At 37.3% G+C, this 21459-nt stretch overlaps 1 protein-coding gene across 3 annotated transcripts in view; it reads right to left on the bottom strand.

Moving 5' to 3' along the window:
* The window catches only part of Il13ra2 (interleukin 13 receptor subunit alpha 2), a 56170-nt gene extending 44792 nt beyond the window's left edge, over positions 1-11378 (bottom strand). For all 3 annotated transcript variants that reach the window (XM_076561507.1, XM_076561510.1, XM_076561511.1), the window contains exon 1: positions 11245-11378. The gene's annotated coding sequence lies outside the window, so the exon portion shown is untranslated. The remainder of the gene's footprint in view (positions 1-11244) is intronic.
* Positions 11379-21459: the final 10081 nt, after the last annotated feature.

Genomic DNA, 21459 nt, shown 5'->3' with positions numbered 1-21459 from the left:
TACATTATTCTCTGTTGCTGAAGTCTTACTAGATAGTCCCTTTATCCTGATTAGACAGCTCAATTGGCAAAAGAATAGGCTAAGTTTTGCTGCTCCATGTGAAAAGAACTTCACCCAAAGACAATTCATCTAATTTTTCTAAAAGTTCTATTTCAACCTTTTCTAGTGACATGGATGCATATATAAATCAAAGATAGCTCTATGACTCTGCTTCAGATAAAAAATATATTGCAACTTCTGAGAAATACAAGACTGAGGAGTAAAGAGTAAGAGATTCTGTTTTGTTTTTGCTTTATTTTTAAGGTGAGGAGAATTAGAGAAAAGATACTGGACGGCAATCTCTGACCTCCACACATGCATGCATAGCACATGCTGCTGCATAAACACATGCATTAGGCATGTGCGAGCAGACACACACTTTTAAATATCAGGCTAATTAAAATCCACGTTTCTTATAATTGACACCTCTGTTTATGCTCTTCTGTCCTTACTGAACTGCTGCAGATTTTATATTAAATGGTTGACTGACAGGAATCAGTATATCTCTCTCCTTGTGTGACATTCTCTATATCCAGCCACTCTGTTGACCACCAAAACAGGAAACTGCTGCTCCAATGAGGCAGTGAGGAAAAGCTGCACAGTTGTTACTTTGTTGGTTCTAGGATCTTTGGGGATATCAAAGTCCACTGATGTCCCTACTCTTGCATAAAATGGTGTAATGCTTGCAGAAACTCTATGTACATCATCCAAAACCCTTTCAGGCATTACCAGATTAGTTCTATTACCTAATATAAATTAAATGCTATGTGCATAACTGCTATACTGTACCATGTAAGGGTTAATCACAAGAAAAACACTTCTGTATATGTTTAGTACAGGTTCAGTTGCTGTGTTTCATTAAATCCAAAGATATGGAGCCTCTAGAAAACAGGGCTTCACTGCATCTAATGTTTCAAAGTGTTATTTTGTTTTAAAGGTTAAGAGGTATTAAATAGAAAAAGAGAGGGGAGGGAAGAAAGAGGGAAACATGATTACATATACACACCAGATTTATAACAAAATTCTAAATTTAATAACAATGTCTAAACATTCCCGTAAGCCTACTCTGTGAGACAGAGGGTGGCAAGGCTGCTTACCTTTCCCACAAATCTAGTTTTATTTTCTGTCATAAATCTGTAATCTCCGCTGCCAATATTCAATAGCAGGAATCCAGAGCTGAGCAAAACCCATTTGAGCCAGAAAATACAGTTGGCAACAAGATAGGACCTGTCCCCATGTGGTTTCCAGAAGCAGGAAACCAACCAAGTGTGAATGCAGACAACAGAGGTCAGTGATGCCAGCTTGCTTCTCTACTCTCCTGCTCATTGCACAGCTACAGGACATCCAAGTTCTCAGCTTCTCTTCTCTCCCACCCATTGAACAGCTACAGGGCATCCAAGTTCTCAGCACCATAGAGAGATGTGTTCAATGCTACAGCATGTTGTTTAAAGTCTAGTTGAAGGGATGGAAACTAGAATATATGGAATGTTTACTCCATGGTGTGAGAATGTTAGATAACTAGTTAGATATTAGCAGGCCCGGAAGAAACTGGGGCTGGACTCCTGTCAGAACCAACAGTCTGAAAAAACAAGAATTGGCGCTGTAGGACTCGAATCACAGGTTGGCCCTGTGTGAAGATGTGACATCCTAAACTGCTCTGAAGATCATTAATAGGTTGCTATCTAAACTTGATTCCAGGAGCCCAAAATTTTATAAGATTACTATCTAGCAGGAGGCTTTCTGATAAAGAACCATCAGTTCCTCCTCCTGTAACTGTTAATGTAAATGTGTCTGTCAGTCATCCAGGGCAGAAAATGTCCCACAGGAAAGGTTTCTTGTTCTAAAGACTTTAGAACTATTAAAATGTCTTCCTAAACTGGGCTGGAGAGAAGGCTCAGAGGTTAAAAGAACTGGATGGTCTAGAGGACTCTTTGCCCTTTCCACATAATCAACAAGCTATGGTCTGGATGTAATGGTGGGAGCCATATTTGACCACATAAACAATGTCAATATACTACAAGATGGCAAGGTGACAATATAAAATTATACTGGGCATTTGAAGACCTATATTATTGTTGTCTATCCACATTTTGGTCTTATTTTGATGTCTCTGGATTATAGAGGTTTATTTTCCCTTAACTAATATTGAAATAAGCCTTTGTTAAGACACATGTTACTAATAAAGCATTGCTCTTCACAAGGATATCTGCACATGAAATCCAGAAATCAAAGAATGCACAAAATGGAAAAGAATATGGGGGTGATGTTTGAAACCTACTAAGCCTAAAGGCTTTTTTGGTTTTGCTTCTTGTCTTGATCTCCCATTAATTAATGATTGCCCACTGTGTTATTTCTTTAGAGTAGACCTGACTGAGCTTCCACGTGCCTCTTACCTTAGTATGTAATTTCCTTGTGGGCAGCAATAGTGTGTCTCTTGCCTCCATAAAACAAATTCCTAGATAGACTAGAGCAGATATTCAGTACGTGTTTAATGAATGCACCTGTATTCCCACTTCCCTTTTCTAAAAATTCTTGGACACATAATGTTTATTCCGATGGTGCCAATCATCACAAAGCAAAACTAATAATGACAGAATGGGCTGCGCTATTGATTTAAACAAGCATTCCCATTTAAGAAATTAAATTAGAGAAGCTAAACACTTTCTCAATGTTCTCATGTCGGAAATGGAACTCAAATTCAATGATTGGTCATGATCGTGGCCCCTCACAGCAAATTCTTGGTACAAATATTACTACAGTAGATTCTTCTTATTAGTAGAGAGGTCCCTCCTGTGAGTTTTAGTGGGTAACTGAATCCATGGACAGGATCAATACTCTGTGGAAACTATGGGAGTTTTCCTTATATATGCATATCCACAATAAGTTTTATTTATAAATTAGGTGCAATGACGTATAATAACACTAATGTTAAATACAATGAATTAACAATATACATACTAAATTTATATGAATGTGGTCTTTCCCTCTTAAAGACCTTGTATTACACTTTAATGACTTTTCTTTTTATCAGTAGCTGATGATAGGTTTGTGAATTTATGAGAAGTCACATCTCAGATAAGAGAATGAGGACTATCTTGGCATTCCCATTGTACAAAAGAGAAATTCAGGCTATCAAAAGTTCAGCATTTAGCAAATGGAACTCAAAATTGTTTATCATCAAAAGGTACTTTCCTTGCTCCAACAAAGTCAGCCACACTCTCTTCCCGAACTAGCCTGGCAAAAAGCTGAATGGCAACGGAATAAACAGAATCAGTGTCTTTAAAACAAATTAATTAGTTACAAATAACCAAACCAACCTAATTTATATGTTCAGACTTTCTAAGTAGACGCAAGTTATATCATGTTTACAAATACTTTTCCTATTTTTTATAAGGCTTCATGTGCAGCCTAGTCTGGCATTGAACTCAGTGTGTTGCTGATGATGACCCTGAAATTCTTATCCTCCCATCTCCACATTTCAACTGCTGGAGTTATACGCATGCACCACCAAACTCAGCTTATAGAATTCTTGGAGGTGTACCCAGGGCTTGGTGCATGCTAGGCAATCACTCTAAAAACTAAGCGACAACCCCATCCCTTTATGCTGTTTACTTAATCATTGAAAACTTTCACTTTAAAAATATTAGCACAGGGACATTTTAAATTTGGTCAGTGTGTGACACAGTTACTGAAAAGTGCCCTAGAATAAACAGGTGAAGCTGCTGAGGAATATAAATACTTCACAGCACAATATAAAAGTATCATAGCCTTGAAGTACATTTCATAGAATCAGTTACAATCTAGCAAATTATCTGTAAGGCACTTTATTGATTATATTTATAAACTTGTTGTTACAATAATATCAAAACATACATAAAAGTAAATTTATAAAATGACATTGGACAGGTCTGGGAACATATACAGCTCAACTGATAGAGTCCTGGATTCTGTTGTGTACATCCAAAACAACAAAAGAAAATACACTTACCACTATAAAATGAAATCTTAATGTTCATTACCTAGACTGAAAAATTTGAGATTACAAAGTATTTATTAATATGTCATAATGTGAGATCTGACCTACCTAGTCTCAAAAATCAAGAAGAAGCCATTCATAGAATCTTAACTGGACAAGACTGAACCAAGCCTAAAACCTTGTCTAGCTACTTTTTTCAATAGACAAACAAATCACTGTTCAGAAAGGAGAAACTGAATGGAGTTAGAGACAAAGCCTAATATAGATAAGAATTCATTATTCATTTGCACTGTATCATGCTTTCTGCTACCATTAAATACTCTTTAGTTTAGCTGACTCCTCTGAAAATAATGTCTGGAATATGGTATACCATTTACTCTATCAATTCATTGAACCAATCTGGGATTTTTTAATCATCAACAGATACAAATCTTTTTACAGGAAAATGCTCAAATAGTAGAAATTGCAACATAACCCATTTCCATTTATCTCTTTCAAATGTCTAAATTTTATTATAAAATGAAATTTATTAATCAAAAAAGCTTAGAGTAATAATCATATAGAACTTTACCATAACATCATGGTCATTCCTGGTTTCTCGTTGATAACATAGAGTCAGAAGCAAGCACATAATCAAATTTTTAATGAGCGATTAACAGGAAACCCGAGTTTGCACATGTGTTCTCTTGGATTGAGCGCTAATCAAATTATAAAATTAAGTCCCAGCTGGACACTGAGCAACCAATAGAAAATTTCTAACAGCCAGGGCACACCATCATTGTGAAGAAAAATAAAGATTAAAAAAATGAGCATTAGTCTTCTCAAGTTGTCATTTTACTAGTGGCATGTGGGTTTTAAGGATATTTAAATGTTACTAAATAGGATTTTGAAACCAATTAATTTATGAATCATTTCATTTAATTTGAAGAGAATCACAGATTTGTGGATCATATTCTCCATATATTAACACTGACTTACAAAGGGGTGAGATTGCCAGAAAATTCAGCAGCTGGATCATTTGATCATTTACAGTAACACTGGAATGAGTGTGTGAACAATTTTAGATTTGCCATTTATCTTTCTTTCTGCCTTGCCTGCTTTTTCTCTAGTTTTTCTGTTTTTTTAAGACAAGGTTTTACTCTGTAGCTTTGGAATTCTCAGTCCTCTTGCCCGCCCCTCCCAAGTGGCTGACACTACAGGCATGCCTCGCCACACCCAGCCATATTTTGGCAGGGCATCATTTAAAACATGTTTAATTGTTTTATTCAGACTAAGACATACTTTCTCCATTGGACATTACTACTTAGCTGTTCATTCATTCTGTCAGTAATTTATTCAATAAATAATTATGAAATGTTGTGCTAGACAACTGGAACCCAGTGATGGACAATTTCTGCTCTCATTGAACTTACCTGCCTGTAAAAAGGACAGACTGTAAACAAATAAAACCCTCAAGGATATATACTGTGATGATAATCCCATTTATTGCAAGTCCAGGTGAAGTCTAGATATGCAGCTCAGTGACAGAATGCTTGATTCGCATATTTGAAACCCTGGGTTCCACTCCCAGCATGAAGGGAGGGAGGAAGAGATACAGGAGCATGGGGGATTCCAGACCAGCTTTGGCTCTTACACAAAGAAACTGCCTAAAAAATGCAACGAAATAAAATTTTAAAAGGGGGACTAATCAGGATTACTTCAAGGTTTTAGTAGGAAATAAGTAAATTAATTTGCACAAAGCATCTATCATGTTCCTGGACTATAATAAGCCACGATGTGAATTATTTGATGGAAAGTTTTTATTAGAAGGTAGATAGCCTGATGCATGAATGAAAATTTATGTACCAATTTGTCAGGGATTATTCCTTGCCATATCTCTCCTCAAGCTATAATTACCAATATTGACATACTTAGCCGTCAAAACAGGAATTTTTTATTCTAATAAATCCAAATTACCAGGGGTGGTGATGAAGTACAGTTCATAGAGTGCTTGGCTATCGTGCATGAAGCCCTGGGTCCAATTCCAAGCACCATGTATACTTGGCATTATGATATATACCTGTAATATCAGCACTAGAAAGGACCAACAGGATGATCAGAAGTTCACGTGAAGTATTCAGGAAGAAGTACTACATGGAGAAGGTGTAGTTACATTTTAGTGTTTCAATTTGCATGTTTGTATAGTGTGATTAATTTTTTCTTGAATGTGATATAAGGTATAGAAACACTGATATATGTGTTCATGACGTGTGAGGAGCAATGTCTGAATACATGGATGCATGCAACACTGAAGGAACAATTCTCAGAAGAGAGAATAAAGTCATTCTGAAATATCGAATAAGAATGAGATAGGAAAGTAGGAACTGTTAAATGACCAATGACCTTACTGCTATAGTTGACTGTGCTGAAGCCTCCGCAATTGTCTTTATAAATAAAGGAACCAATTTCTGTAAATAGTTACCAGAAATTCTCCCACTTTCACTGCCAAAACATGAGGTTCCTCCTCTGGATAAAATAAATTAGGAAATATCTCAGGATGGATATCCACAGATCATTCAAACTCCTAAAGTATCAAATAATAAATAGTGAACAATCTCTTCTCTGGGATATCAAGTCTATATGCCAGATTGGATAGTAGAACCACAGATTTCCATAAAATAGAATAAGGAAGAAGCAGCCATCATTTTTTAAAACATTAGTATTATGTATGCTATGTGTTAAAGTATTTATATAGACTTCAGTATCCTTCCCACATATTAATGGGTATTAAATTGTCTTTTCTTATGGATAATTACTTTGAAGTAAGCTCTTCCTAAAAGTGCAGGAAGACAAGTAAGCTAACAGTAAGTCCAGTTAGGTAATACTTAAAACAATCAAGACAGGAGATAAAACAGGATCTTCCTGTTTATCACAGAGACATCATCCCATTTATGAGACTCATAGCTTAGATTTCCACAAATCTATTTTCAAAAAGAAAAAAAAATGTTGTCCTCTATCCAACAGATTGCATCACAATGTCTATTTACTGCTCTACCTCCTGAATTGGGCTGCAAGGCTTAGATTTTGACTTATCTTTGTGCTCTTGCAGTGCATATCTGCTGAAGACACAAAGGATGTGCTAGAGGAAGGAAAACTTACTGGTTTATCTTACTGGCTTTGTTCACATTTAGTAATCAGTGATGTTGACCTTTTACATTATCATAGGTCTTTCAGACTGCCACACTGCCTGACAATTCTCACTAGCTATGTTGTCAACAACAGGGCATCAATTTCAAGTGACATAAGTGTCACTTACTATGCTCATTTTAGAGAACTCAATACCTATAAACACTATTTTTACTAAGATTTAGTGGGATTTTCTTGCAGCCAATAATTATCTTACTTAATTTCTTAACTATGGTCTATGACATTTGAGGAAATTCCTCACTATACCAACCAACTGTTTATATTCTTAGGCATGGTGAATCAACACCCACACTAGTCCTAGAATTTCAGGAGGGAAAGACAGTCTTTAAAGTAATAAGAAATATTATGATACTATATAATATGGTGTCTTTCCTGCACCTTTCATTTGAAAAATCCTTATTAATTCTGTCTCATTTCATCACGTCTATTACAAATTAATAGACCAATAGATTATTAGGCTTAACAGACATGCACAAACTCCTGATAAACAACAAAACAGAACAAGATACATTGGTGTGTGTTGTGATTTATGGGACCTAAGTGCTACCACCACTGTAAGTCTGAACACATCTTTCTTTTCCTCAGCACATCAGTGGTCTAAATCCTGAAGAAACAGTGCTGAACGTCATAGTCAACTCTACCTATACCCAGAAAACCCCTTTAAGTAATCATTCCCTTTGTTACAAGGGTAGCTATCTTACACATTTTCTTACAATTTTAATAAAATATAAACCTACCTTTCAAAATGTGCGTGGGATCCAGAAACTTCTTGTGAAATGTCTCTAGAAGCCCTGTGTAAAGCTATTACTATTAACAAAGCTAACAAGAACAGAATTTTTAATCTGTTAACTTTCTGATATCTGTAAAAGGGTATTTACTCAAATAAGCATTGACTTCATTTACCAAAAAAAAAAAAAAAAGTTTAAGGAAACAGAATGTGTGTGACTGGCATAGCTCATATTGTATTATCTTCTTCCAAAACAGAATGGATTATACTAATACTATTAATCACTGATGAGACAGTAATTAAGGAAACACATGAAGCATATTAGTACTGGCTGCGATATTATTTTTTTTACAGAAAATATACTTAAAGAAATATATACATTATACAACCAGCCAATGAAATAGAAATCACGCTAGTGCAATGCAGCATTGTATGAAGACAGCACGATTCCCAAAGAGCTAGTACACAAAATCCAGTCCTCCAGAAGAAACCTCAGGGTCACTGGGTCTTGCAGCTATTCTCATACCATCAGCAGATAAGACTCCCCTATTTATAATCCCGTCTAGTGAAAAGATTCCGCAACTTTCCTCAGGAACCATTTCCAATGTTTCACAATAAAGATTCCTGCTTAAGTCTGCCCCAAATCTCTCATGGCTCTTCTTGAGTCTGTTGCATCATCTAAGAGTAAAAAGAGGACTGATTGACTGTCTTCTGTATCTGAGTCATCAGCACATTTTAAGGCAATGATTAGGTTAGCCATCGGGCTTCTCTTTTTCTGTATCAATGAATACAACCCTTCAACAATCTGCTTTGAAGACCCATGTTGTATTCTGTAATGGACCTTTGTATGTATAGCTATGCCTTACTTAAAGTATTCCAGTAAGATCTGCCTGGATTTGACTTAAGCATCTGGAGAAACGCTGATCACTTTAAACTCAGCATTTAGAACTTTGATGTAATCTACAGAACACATCCCTAGGATGTTTCTCTTTCAGGATAATATTCAGCACTGTTGCTGAGATGATCTGAAATGTAATTGCATTACCAGAGTGTAAGAAATACATATTAAAATATTAAAAATTCCTGGCTCCAGCTTACAAACAAAAACAAGAGCACTGCAATTTTAGCCTTGTGGTATCCTGTCCAGAGGCCAAGAAATTATTCAAGTGGTATTTCTCAGGAAACAAATGTTTAGACTCTTGGGAAGAAGCCAGAAAGCTGGAGTGGTGATGTGGTTCTTGGCTCCTGAATTATTATGTCACCAGAAAAATATTTTGGCTGAATATTAGATCCTCGTCCTCATTTCCAGTACACTGCAGCTTGTAAAGTTATAGTCTTTGGAGAATTTCACAGTGCACTCTAAGGTGCATTTGCATGGTTGGCTTGTCATGTGTTATACATTTGAAATTTGACCTTTTGGTATTTATGAAGGTACTGCCAGCATAAAAGCTGTCTTCTTAGATATTACTCCATAGAAGAGAATGAATGCCTTTCTAAGGCTTCTTTCATTGCTGAATCTGATTCAGCAAGAGAGAGGAATGGTACTTGCTGTATTTAACTATGACACGTCTTAAAATCAAAGAATAAACCCAAACACAAGCCAACTACCAACCCCATACTACCCCTCAGTACAACTACAATTTCTCATTAGATTTAATTTTTAAAATTGTATTACATATGTTATTTGTATGTGTGCATGTATGTGGTATGTGCATAAAGTCAGAGGACATCTTGTGGAACATGATTCTTTCCTTCTAGGGGGCCAGGGGATCAAACTCAGCATCAGGATTAATGTCAAATGCCTTTATCGACTGACCAATCTTGACCGATCAGATTTAATTTTTAATTGACAAATGAAAATTGTATTTATTGACTGTACACATTAGGTCTCTTCAAATATATATATATATATATATATATATATATATATATATACTGTATAATGGTTAAATGAAGTTAGGTAACATAATACATTACCTCACATACTTACAATTTTGTGTTAAGAAATGTACTCTCTTCATAATTTTTCAAGAACACATCATTAACTATAGTCATCATGTTACATGATAGATCTAGTTAGCTCATTCCTACTGTCTAACTGAGCCTTTGCATCTTTTGACCAACATCTCATTGTTCCCTAGATACCACCATTCTACTTTCTTTTCATTTTAGATTTCAAATACAAGTGAGGACATAAAGTATTTATCTTTCTATGTCTGGTTTATTTCATTTAACATAATACCCTTTAGGGCCACCCATGTTATAAATGACATGAATTCTTTCTTCTTTTGGGACTGAATAGTATTCCATGGTGAATATATCTCCCATTTTTGTTATATATGCATTAGTTGATGGACACTTAAATTACTTACATTTATTTTCAATTATGAATGTTGTCATAACAAATATTGGTATGCACATGCCTCTTTAGCATATCAAAAGTTTGTTGGAATAACCATCAAGTCAGGATGTTGGGTATGCCATCTTAGTCCTATCTGCAAATTTGGAGACATCTCCACACTGTTTTCTAAAATGGCTGTACTAGTTTCCACTCCCACCAAGAAAGCATCAGAGATCCAATTCTTCCAGCATCTATGCAGCAGTCATTATCCTTTCTATTTCTGTTAACAGCTGTTCTAACAAATTCCTTCTATTTATACTTTTTATAAAAATGGTTCTTCTTAATATCTGATATTTAGCTACTTATTGTTTGTTTGTAATTTATTTCCTGTCTCCCTCTTCAATATTCTCATCTCTATGAAACAGATAGTTGTACTCTCTAATTAAGTCTCAAATGCCTAAAATAGATCAACTGCTTCATAAATATGTTCTAAGTGAATTAATGAATGAAAAAAATCACTATGGAGGATACCAAGAATATTTGGTTGATACTGTAACATGTTTCATTTCTCTAAGCTAGTGAATCCAACCTTCACCACTAAAATTAGTAAGCTGACAATACATTCACAATTCATTCAGTTATATGTTACCACCGGGTAGCTTTTTCATTTATGAACTCATTTCAAAACAGTCACTCACTGTTACAAGCTACACATTGCCATCATTTATATAGATATACCCATTCATATACACGACCACACATGTCTTATTTACAAACAGGACATACATACAAGAGGCAAAGGTATAAAGCAAAGAGGAAAAGCATAGAAGGAAAGTGGGAAAAAAATGAAAAAGCTCTGAGCTGTTTTGTGGAGTGTTTGAAGTGCAAGTGGCTGATGGAGAACAGATGAGAGTATAAAGCAATCCAGGAAAAGAAATGAAAGTTGACATAAAAGGCTGCAGAGAAACATCTCACCTGCATCTCTCCATTGTCCCTTAACTTTGACCTGCTACACTTAAGTCACTTCACATTCCTTGGAATCCTGTTTCTCAGATCCCCTTCCACTAACACTGACATGTCTCCCAAAGCTCTACATGCCCTGGGCTTTATACAAACTGCTAGCGTGGATTTCCTGAAACTAAAAGGGGGAAAAGGTGTTCAGTTACTTTACTTAAAATAGAAATGAAGCAGGAGATTCAAGCTCTCCAGGGTATCAGCTTTGACTTCTTGGGAAATGAGCCACATGGAGACAAAGGAGCTACCCCATTGTGTTCCCAGCAAATGCTGTGCACGATCCTTTCTTATCAATTAGTGAGTTCCTTTTAAGTACAATTGACTGAAAGAACAAAGAGAATGCTGACACTTGGAATGTAAGAAACATTTAGAAATTTCTATGTCTCTCTCTCCCCCTTTCAAAAAACCATGTAACACAGCACATTTGTGGAAATAATTTATGTATTTCAACAATTGGAGGAAAGTGTCAGCAGGAAAGTGTCAGCAATCTATGGGCCAAACTTGCCAAAAGTCACTTATCTTAATATCCAGGACACACCTACTACTTTCTCCCCTGTCATTTTCTTTTCTTGCTTGTTTGTTCTTTTTAAGATAATTTATATAGGGAAATATTAAAGAGTGTTAATGTGTCATAAATATGCATGACACAAATTTTAAATTTTGTATTTATATTTGTATTTGTGAATTTCAAATAAATCAGTGAATCAACTCAAATTGTTCCACTATGATAAGGAAAATAAAGTGCATTGTTCTAAAGCACATAACCTAACTAGAGAGGGTAGAATAAAGCATTCCACTAAATTGTTCATTTTCTAGAATAATTCTGGATATCCTATTCCTTAGTATGATTTTAATATTGCCTATGAATTTGTACACCCACCTAGGATATACAAGAGGAGTAATTACTGCTCCAAAATCAAGAGCTACACTCTCTAAAAATAAAGGTAAGACAGTTTGTCTCATCTGGTGTGTGTGTGTGTGTGTGTGTGTGTGTGTGTGTGTGTGTGTGTGTGTGTGTGAAGAACAGAGAAGAAATAAGTAAATATAGATTGCATCACTACAAAGTACTCTCTTTAGTCAGTGGTATCCGAAGTTTTTCAATAATATATCTCATTATCTCACTATGTTTGTTATTTTAACATATTCTTGCAAAAGATCCATGCCAGTTTATAAATCATGTACATGCACTTTCTTCATGATAAAAACAAGTATCTTTAGCAATAAAAACTTATGGTGAAGCTACAGCTACTATACAGAGTGTGATGAGCAGATTCATGTAAAATTTACACAAGCTAAAGTTGTTTAAGAGATGGGAGCCTCAATTAAGAAAATACCTCCATAAGATCAGGTTGTATGTAGACCTGTAGAGCATTTTCTTAATTAATGGTTGCTGAGGGAAGTCCCAGCCCATTGTGGGTGGTGCCATCCCTGGTCTGGTGGTCCTGGATACTAAAAGCAAGCAGTCAGAGAAAGTCATGAGGATCAAGCCAGTAAGCAGAACCCCTCCATGGCCTCTACATCAGCTCCCACCTTCAAGATCCTGCCCTGTTTTGAGTTCCTGTCCTGACTTCCTTGATGATGAACAGCTACACGGAAGTGTAAGCCAAATAAACCCTTTTCTCCCTAAGTTGCTTTTGGTCATGGTGTTTCATTACAGTACTAGAAATAAGACACAGAGTATAAACATTAAACAATTCTTGGAAAGCTTTTAATTTGTAGGAAATATTAGCAGGTATGACTGAATCATTGTGGTTTGGGGATATGGTTTGTATTTACCTTAATAATGTAGCTGACCAAGAATGCTGCCATTTGTGCTTACATTATTGATAACACTGTCAATATTCTTTGTGGGTACTTTTTGAAGCAATTGTCTGAGGGTTTAATTCAAACTAAATAAAGACATTGAGAAACCTATCCAGGAAAATGTAAACCACAAGACACTTAAATGTGTTAAAGCCAAATTAGTAAATATGTCTATGTACACACCTCCACACATTGTATCAAGGTATTCCTTTATCCATGTTGAATTGTATCGCATGTGACCTTCTGGCAACTTACAGATTAAATGCTGGTAACATTGTTTTTAGATATGTATAAGAATACAGCTATTATGCAGATTTAATTATATATAAACCTTGGATTCATTATTTTCATAAAAACAATACAAGAATAAATGCTTTTATTCTACTTACAATGTCCATGCCCATCTTAAAATACCCTCAAGGGCACAAATGTCTAAGTTGGGACACCACTACATCAGTCTGCCCAATGGTCAGAATATAATTTTATGAATTTTTAAAGATTTTTCTTAAAAAGTAATAACTAAGTTAGGAGCGGAGAGCAGTTATAAATTCCTTGTTTAGCATATGTAAACCCTGTCTTCCATCTCCAACACCACAACCACCACTATAACATGATGTTGTAACTTGAGATCTCCAGCACCCATATAAGAAACAGGGTGGGGGCACATAGTTGTAACCTGAGCACTAGAGAGTCAGAAGCAAATCCCTGGGGATGAATAGACAGCTTAATCAAATCAGTAGTATCCAGATTCACCATGAGATCCCATTTCAGAAACTAAGGTAGAAATCAATAGAAGACCTTTAATAGTGTCCTCTTACACACACTCACACTAAATAAATAAATGAGTAAGAAAACAAATAAATAAGCAAAATAAAATAACAACATTGGTTTCTATTACTTTCTGGTCCTTAATCAGGAACCCAGGTAGCCATGGCATCTCAAATTCAATCACCAAGCTGTATAATTGAGCTTCATTGTGTTTCCTCTGTACAAATTAAAGGTCTCATCAAAAGAATGTAAGAGGAGTTCATGACTTGTGGTCAGACTAATGACATGGTTCCCAGTTGACTAAGATTGCACAGCTCCTGTGTAACATTATTGAGAGATTTACTCAGTTTCAAGTGACTGCACTTTGCTCTGATTCATAACCTCAAGCTTAGAAATCTGAACAACAAACATGACATATTAAAGGAAACAGTTTAATTTAATTTTTGTGAAAATATCATACATGAGTAATTTATTTACATAAGTTCACCAGTCTCTCTACTATTCAATTCCTCCCCTGTCTCCCTATGCTCTCTCAAATTCATAACCTTTTATTTAAATACACACACACACACACACACACACACACACAAAGAGGAGAGAGAGAGAGAGAGAGAGAGAGAGAGAGAGAGAGAGAGAGAGAGAGAGAGAGAGAGAGGAGGCTATACATGAATACATGCCGTTAAGTCCAGTTAGTGTTCTTTGTATGTGTATATGTTTCCGACTGACCACTTGGTACTGGATAATCTGTCAGGGGGCTCCTCCTTCAAGAAGACTGAGTATATCCCTTAGCAGTCATTAATTGCCTATAGCACTTCATGGTGGAGATCTGTGAGATTTCCCCATCCATGATGGTGTATCAATTGTTATTGCCATTTTTCAGGTCTTGCTTAGGCAATCATATCACTGAGACCTCATGGGTGGAGTTCCCTGCCATACGTAAGATAAACTATCTCACAACAGATGACCTGTTCTTCTTGCTCTTAAAATCTTTCTGCCCCAAGAGAATTAGGTAGAGGGGCTGTATTGCAGATGTATTAACTGGGGCTGGGCACACCATGGTCAGTCCTCTGTTATTTTAATTAGGGTGTCTCTCTGTGATGATCTCTGAATGGTGTAAGAAGAAGCTTCTTTGATGAAGGATGAGAGCTACACTAATCTATGGGTATTTAAAATACCATTCCTAATCATACTGATTTATTAAAGTGGCAGTAGTACATTTTCCTCAAGGATCCAGGGCTTCAATAGCCACAGGAAATTGACTGGGTTTACAGTACTAGAAATGAATTATCTCCTATTTAATGACCCTTAAGTACAACTAGGTGGCTGGTGTTTACCCCCAAGGTGTAAGTGCCACTGTTGTACCCTTGGGAACACCTTGCCACGGTGTTCCGTGATGACAGCTTATGTTGGAGAGAATACAGAGCAAGGGTAACACTCCTCCACTGTTGGTGAGAGTGCAAACTTGTATAGCCATTTTGGAAATCAGTATGGCAGTTTCTCAGAAAACTGAGAATCAATCTTCCTCAAGACCCAGCTATACCACTCTTGGAAATATACCCAAGGAATGCTCAATCATACCACAAGGACACATGCTTAACTATGTTCATAGCAGCATTATTCATAATAGCCAGAACCTGGAAACAACCTAGATGCCCATCAACCAAAGAATGGATAAAGAAAATGTGGTAAATATACACAATGGAGTACTACTTAGCAGTTAAATATAATGACATCATCAAAATTTGCAGGCAAATGGATGGAACTAGAAAATATCATCCTAATTGAGGTAACCCAGACTCAGAAGGACAAACATGGTTTGTATTCACTCATAAGTGGATACTAGATGTAAAGCAAAGGATAACCAGACTACAACCCACAGCTCCAGAGAAGCTACCTAACAAGGAGGACCCAAAGAGGGATGCATGGATCATGCTGGGAAGGGGAAATAGATGAGATCTCCATGAGTAAACTGGGGATGAGAAGTGGGCAATGGAGGGTAGCAGACGGAACATGAGAACCTAAGGGAACAGGATGGTCGAGCTGGAACAGGGATGAAGTGAGAGACCAATGAAAGAAATACCATGATAGAGGGAGACTTCATGGGGATATAGAGAAACTGGGTGTTAGGGAAGTTGCTAGGAATCCCCAAGGATTACCCAAGCTTGGACTACTAGCAATAGTGGAGAGGGTGCCTGAACTGTCTTACCCCAATAATCAGATCGATGAATACCCTAACTGTCATCATAGAGCCTTTCTCCAGTAACTGATGTAAGCAGATGCAGAAATCCACAGCCAAACACCAGGCTTAGCTACAAGAGTCCAGTCAAAGAGAGAGAAGGATTCTATGAGGAAGGGACATCAAGATTATGATGGAGAAACCTACAGAGACAACCGAACCAAACTAGTGGGAACTCATGAAATTTAGGCCAACAGCTGTGGAGCCTGCATGGGACTGGACTAGGACCTCTTTGTAGACTAGACAGTTGTGTAGCTTGATCTGCTTAAGGGGCCCCCTGACTATAGGAACAGGATCCATCCCTGGTGACATGAGTGGGCTTTTTGGAGCCCACTACCTATGGTGGGACACCTTGCATAGCCTTGATGCAGGGTGAGGGGCTTGGACCTACCTCTGCTGAATGTACCAGGCTCTGCTGACTCCCCATGGGAGGCCTTACCTTCTTGTAGGAGGGAATGGGGGATGGTTTGGGTAGGGGAGGCTGGAGGGCAGGAAGAGGGAAGAGGGGGATCTGTGATTGGTATATAAAATGAAAAATTCTTAATAAAAAAAAGATTGGGGGTCTGGAGAGATGGCTCAGAGGATAAGTGCACTGACTGCTCTTCCAGAGGTCCTGAGTTCAATTCCCAGCAACCACATGGTGGCTCACAACCATCTGTAATGAGATCTGGTGCCCTCTTCTGGCCTGCAGACATACATGCAGGCAGAACACTGTATACATAATATAATAAATAAATAAAAAAAAAGAGCAGGAATAAAAGAATGTCTTTCATCAATGATCTATTATAGTAATTCATTAAATAAATTTAATTATTTGATTATTGGTTAACTTTATTGTTTTTATTATTATTATTATTATTATTATTATTATTATTATTATTATTATTATATTGATTTATGCTGACCATTGTGCTGCATATTTGGGGGAATATACTCCTGCACCAAATGGACTTAATTGTTCAGGATGACGTTCAGGTGTGTGCTGAGGTCAACAGGTAGCCACTTAGTTTCCAGTGTTGCTTCAGTCCTCACCAGGGCTTCCCAGTGGGTGGCAACTGAAGCTTTGATGCATGTTTGGGAGTTCTATCAGCAAGTCAATAACAAATGTGACTTCTACAACCTTCAACTAGATCAAGGTCAGTCAACTAGCAAGGGAAGCTGGGAAATGCTGTTTAGTTGCATGTCAGGAAAGGGAAAAGCCGATGGGTAGAGGTTATCAATCTGCAACTGATTTTAAATTCAAGGGCCACAATAAGGTACACATAGGAAAATGGATTATAAAAGGCTGAAGAGGATTTTCACACACCCACTGCTGAAGGAAAGTCTCACAAAATAAATCACATTACTATGCTTGCATGCCTTTGCATTTTTTAGAACCCCATCTATTCCTTTATTCACTTAAACTTTTCTTTCCCAAAGGTATCAGAGAAGAACTTCAGACTAAAACATGTGCTTTCTTTCCTCATAGCCTGCCAAAGTCTCTCACTTTCTCACCGCTCCCTTCCACCTCCTCTTCTCCCTTCCCTTCTCCCCCTCTCCCAATAGGCTCTCTTCCAATATTAGGTTGGTGATGCTAAAATTCCTTACAAAGGGCAAATTTATGCAACACCTACCCCTTCCAAAGTAACATCAACAAAGAGAGGCACAATTCCTACCAAAGTTCTCTCTGGAAAATCAAGGAGTTGATTGTGTTTCCTTACAGAGCATAGGTGAGGGGTTATTTACAGGGATGTGGACACTCCTCTGCTAACCAGCTATGGTGAAAAGCCTTACCCAGCAGGGATGAAGACCTGCCTGTAGCAGCATAGTTGAATGATGCCTGGCCTGTAAAGATATGCTCTACTCCCTACCCCAAGTCACCTGCAGAGCTGCCAGTTGATAATGCACAGTTGTATATTGGAAGGGAAAGGATATAGAGGCATAAATATCAAACAATGCCAACTGGGGTGATCTTTTCCAAAGCTGGAAGAGCTAAATGTTCCAAGATGACAGGTTCTCGGCTCAGAGGACAGTCACTCACAAGCACACTTGGAAAGCCTTTACTTAGCAGGTGCTAGGGCTTTATTATAGCCACAAAATGGATCGCCCTGCTGCTAGCATTTCTAGAATCTAGACCAGTGGTTCTCAACCTGTGGCTTGCAACCCTTTGGGGGTCAAACAACCCTTTCACAGCAGTCACCTAAGACCATCTTCATATCAGATATTTATATTACGATTAATAAAAGTAACAAAATTACAATGATGATGTAGCAATGAAAGTAATTTTATGGTTGTGGGTCACCACAACATGAGGAACTGTATTAACTGGTCCCAGCATAAGATAGGTTGAGAACCACTGATCGAGACCCTCCCCAAGACCATGAGAAACAAGGTGGGGTTGCACACAACAGATGATAGGGAGCCAGTGGTAGCTTAGGCGTGGGTTTCAGGTCTCTACCTGTACCTTCATTCAGGGGTGTAAACAGTCAACAAACCCAGCCAGGATTATCCTCTGCAAGGGAACACAGCTGAACTCCCCAAGATAGTGTTTGCTTGGTTTGGAGGGCAGTCCCACACACCAAGTCGCCTTAAAAAAAAAAAGCCTCTATGCTCTCTCTCTGCTCTCATGTTTTCCAAAGTTATCTTGGTGCTGCCCATAGTCCATATAGCAACAGGACAGAGGAGGCTCCATCAGAAATACACACTATTTCCTTTCAAAGTTGAGAAGAGCTGTTTCTTAGAGAAAATACACGAGGTCGTGCGTGGGCACATGCACACTCAAATAGGGGGATGATTTGCTGAATATTTTGTAGAGCTCTTTTTTGGAAAATAAAAGCCTATTTTCAAGTTTGTTTCCTAGATCTGATTATCATATTTCTCTGAAAAACATTTGAAGGTATGCTACCAATCAGATGATCACAGATACGGAAAGAACTTCCACAAACAGAAAGAAAAATCATCTTACTCTAGCAGCAGAGTTCCCCTGTGAGAGGGATATTTTGTATGGATTAGAAGAGTCTCTATTCCTCTAGCATTGGAGTTATGGCCCTCAAGGCTCTCCACCTTCCCATGTGCACATATGTACATTTGAACATTCCCCTCACTGGACATAACCACCACCCTTTACTTGGCTGTCCTGGTGAAAGCAGGGCATCTTCTACAAAGGGACGCAAAAAAACGAGGCCTGGTCAGCCTGGGGTTGCTGGGAGAATAACATTTGAGGGAGAAGCGGATATGAAAGTGAGAAGTACAGAGGTATGCACAAAATGACCTTTATGAACTTGGGGAAGCACATTCCAGTAAACGATTAATTAGGAGTTCATTTCTCAGGCCTAAAAAGCATTCCAATCTCTGATAGATTTTCGGAAAACTGCAAATGCCCTCTTTGGCGAGGACAGAAATTTTTAGATAAGCCATCTATTTAGTCTGCTAGAGAAAATAGTTAAGAAAACCATTGAGAAAATAGTTAAGAAAGAGAAGACCACTTAAGGGGAAAAAAATGCTTGGCCTGAAACTAAGAGAAAAGACCTTCAACTTCAGTGGGATGGCACAGGTAGGAGGAGGCTAAAGATCAAAAGGTCAAAGGGCAAGATCTGGAGTAGGCTTTGGTGTCCTATGTCTGTCTTCCCAGCTCACGGGAGACTGGAAGGCAGGAGTGCAGTTTACTTACTAGCCTGGACAGTTTAGCAAGACTCTGGGTTTTTTGTTTTAGTGTGTGTGTGTGTGTGTGTGTGTGTGTGTGTGTGTGTGTGTGTGTGTGTGTGTTTAAAGAGGTTATCATTGGTATCTCCTTGAATTTGATGGGTTCTGCATCCAGATCTGAGTATCTACCTTTTTTCTTTTTCTTCCTTCCTTCCTACCTTTCATTCATTCTTTCTTTCTTGTCTTTCATTCATTCGTTCTGCTTTTTTTTTGCAGCTTCCTCTTGTTATGCTTGCTACACGTATAATATATTCCTTGACTCCTGATGACCCTGCATATTTAAAAGAACTGACTCTAACTAAGATAGTAAATTAGCATGACATATCTGGACATTAATAGAAGAGGTATAGGAGTGTGGCAAGGCAAATATGAGAAAGGAAAGAAAATACAGATAAAGAAATGCTGTGTCTCTTCCTGTTTGCACACTTGTTTTATAACTAAAATAAGTGTTCAAAATCAACATTACACTGGACATGCTGTAGAACAGGGAAAACAGGGAGATAGTCTACGGAAGAACACAAAGTGATAGCATGTAGGGCATTTGTGCTACGTACCAACCATGTCTATTCCACAATCTAAACAATGCAACTAGACATTGCAAAGTCTAAAAGAAGGAACTTGCTTTAAACTCCCAAATATCCTAAAACTCTGGAAGTTTTAAAGTTTCATGACCTTATCATCTATAAAAAAATAATAATAATAAAAGCTCAAAATGATCAACACTTTGTAGCTTAAAATTTTCCCCACTTTCCTGGGAATCCGCAAGATAGACAGTTTTATTTATGTATCGTGACTTGAAGAGCCTTAATGAAAATACAGAGCTTGCTACTGGAGTCTGCTCTAGCCTTGTTAAAATGCTGCACATATTGTATTATTCTTGGAAGGCCCAGATCGTGACCATAATTGAGGAAATGTTCCTCAGAACCCAGAGTGTCCTTGGGTGTTGTTTATTTGTGTGTAGCCAGGCGTACACGCTGCTCCTTGTCATATTGTTCCTTATTATGTTTTTCTCCAACAGAGGATTTATTTTTAGAATCAATTGAAATTAGAGAGTTCGGTGGAATCAGATATAATAAATAAAAACGGCTTTGACATGGAAACAAAGAAACTCGAGAAAAAAATTATTTATTGTTATTGGAACTACTTTAAGAAAATGTTGCTTTCTACAGAAAGACAAACATCCTACCTAATTAGCCCTTGCAAATCATTATAATTTTGGAGGTTAACTGGTGGGTAGACTATTTATTTGATTGAGAAATTAAGTAAACTAAGTCAACTCATAACATTTATAAAAGAATAGATATACAAGTTAAACAAGAACAGAACATCGTTTGAATTTTAGCACAATTTTACTCATATTTTAAAGACAGACTGTCAAACTGTAGCCCAGGAAGTTACTATTATTGGTAGTTGTTAGGTTCTAATATTTTGCTCTCACCTCCAGCCTGGTGCTTGTGTGTTGGTCATATCATTCTATTATCTTTGATATAAATACACAAGAAAATGGTACGTGGGATGTTTCCTTATGTTACTAACTGTCATCACCATTAATGCAGTTCAAGTAAAAAAATCACAGAATATTCTTTTTCCCTTTTATTGAAAAGAGATTTTTCTCTTACATAATGTATTCTGATCATAGTTTCTCCTCCCTCTACTCCTTCCACTTCTCCTCATCACACCCCACCCAA

The sequence above is a fragment of the Peromyscus maniculatus genome, chromosome X, assembly GCF_049852395.1.
Source record: "Peromyscus maniculatus bairdii isolate BWxNUB_F1_BW_parent chromosome X, HU_Pman_BW_mat_3.1, whole genome shotgun sequence".
Classification (NCBI taxonomy): domain Eukaryota; kingdom Metazoa; phylum Chordata; class Mammalia; order Rodentia; family Cricetidae; genus Peromyscus; species Peromyscus maniculatus.
The sequence above is the reverse complement of the archived record's forward strand: the minus strand, read 5'-3'. Positions and strand labels throughout refer to the sequence as shown.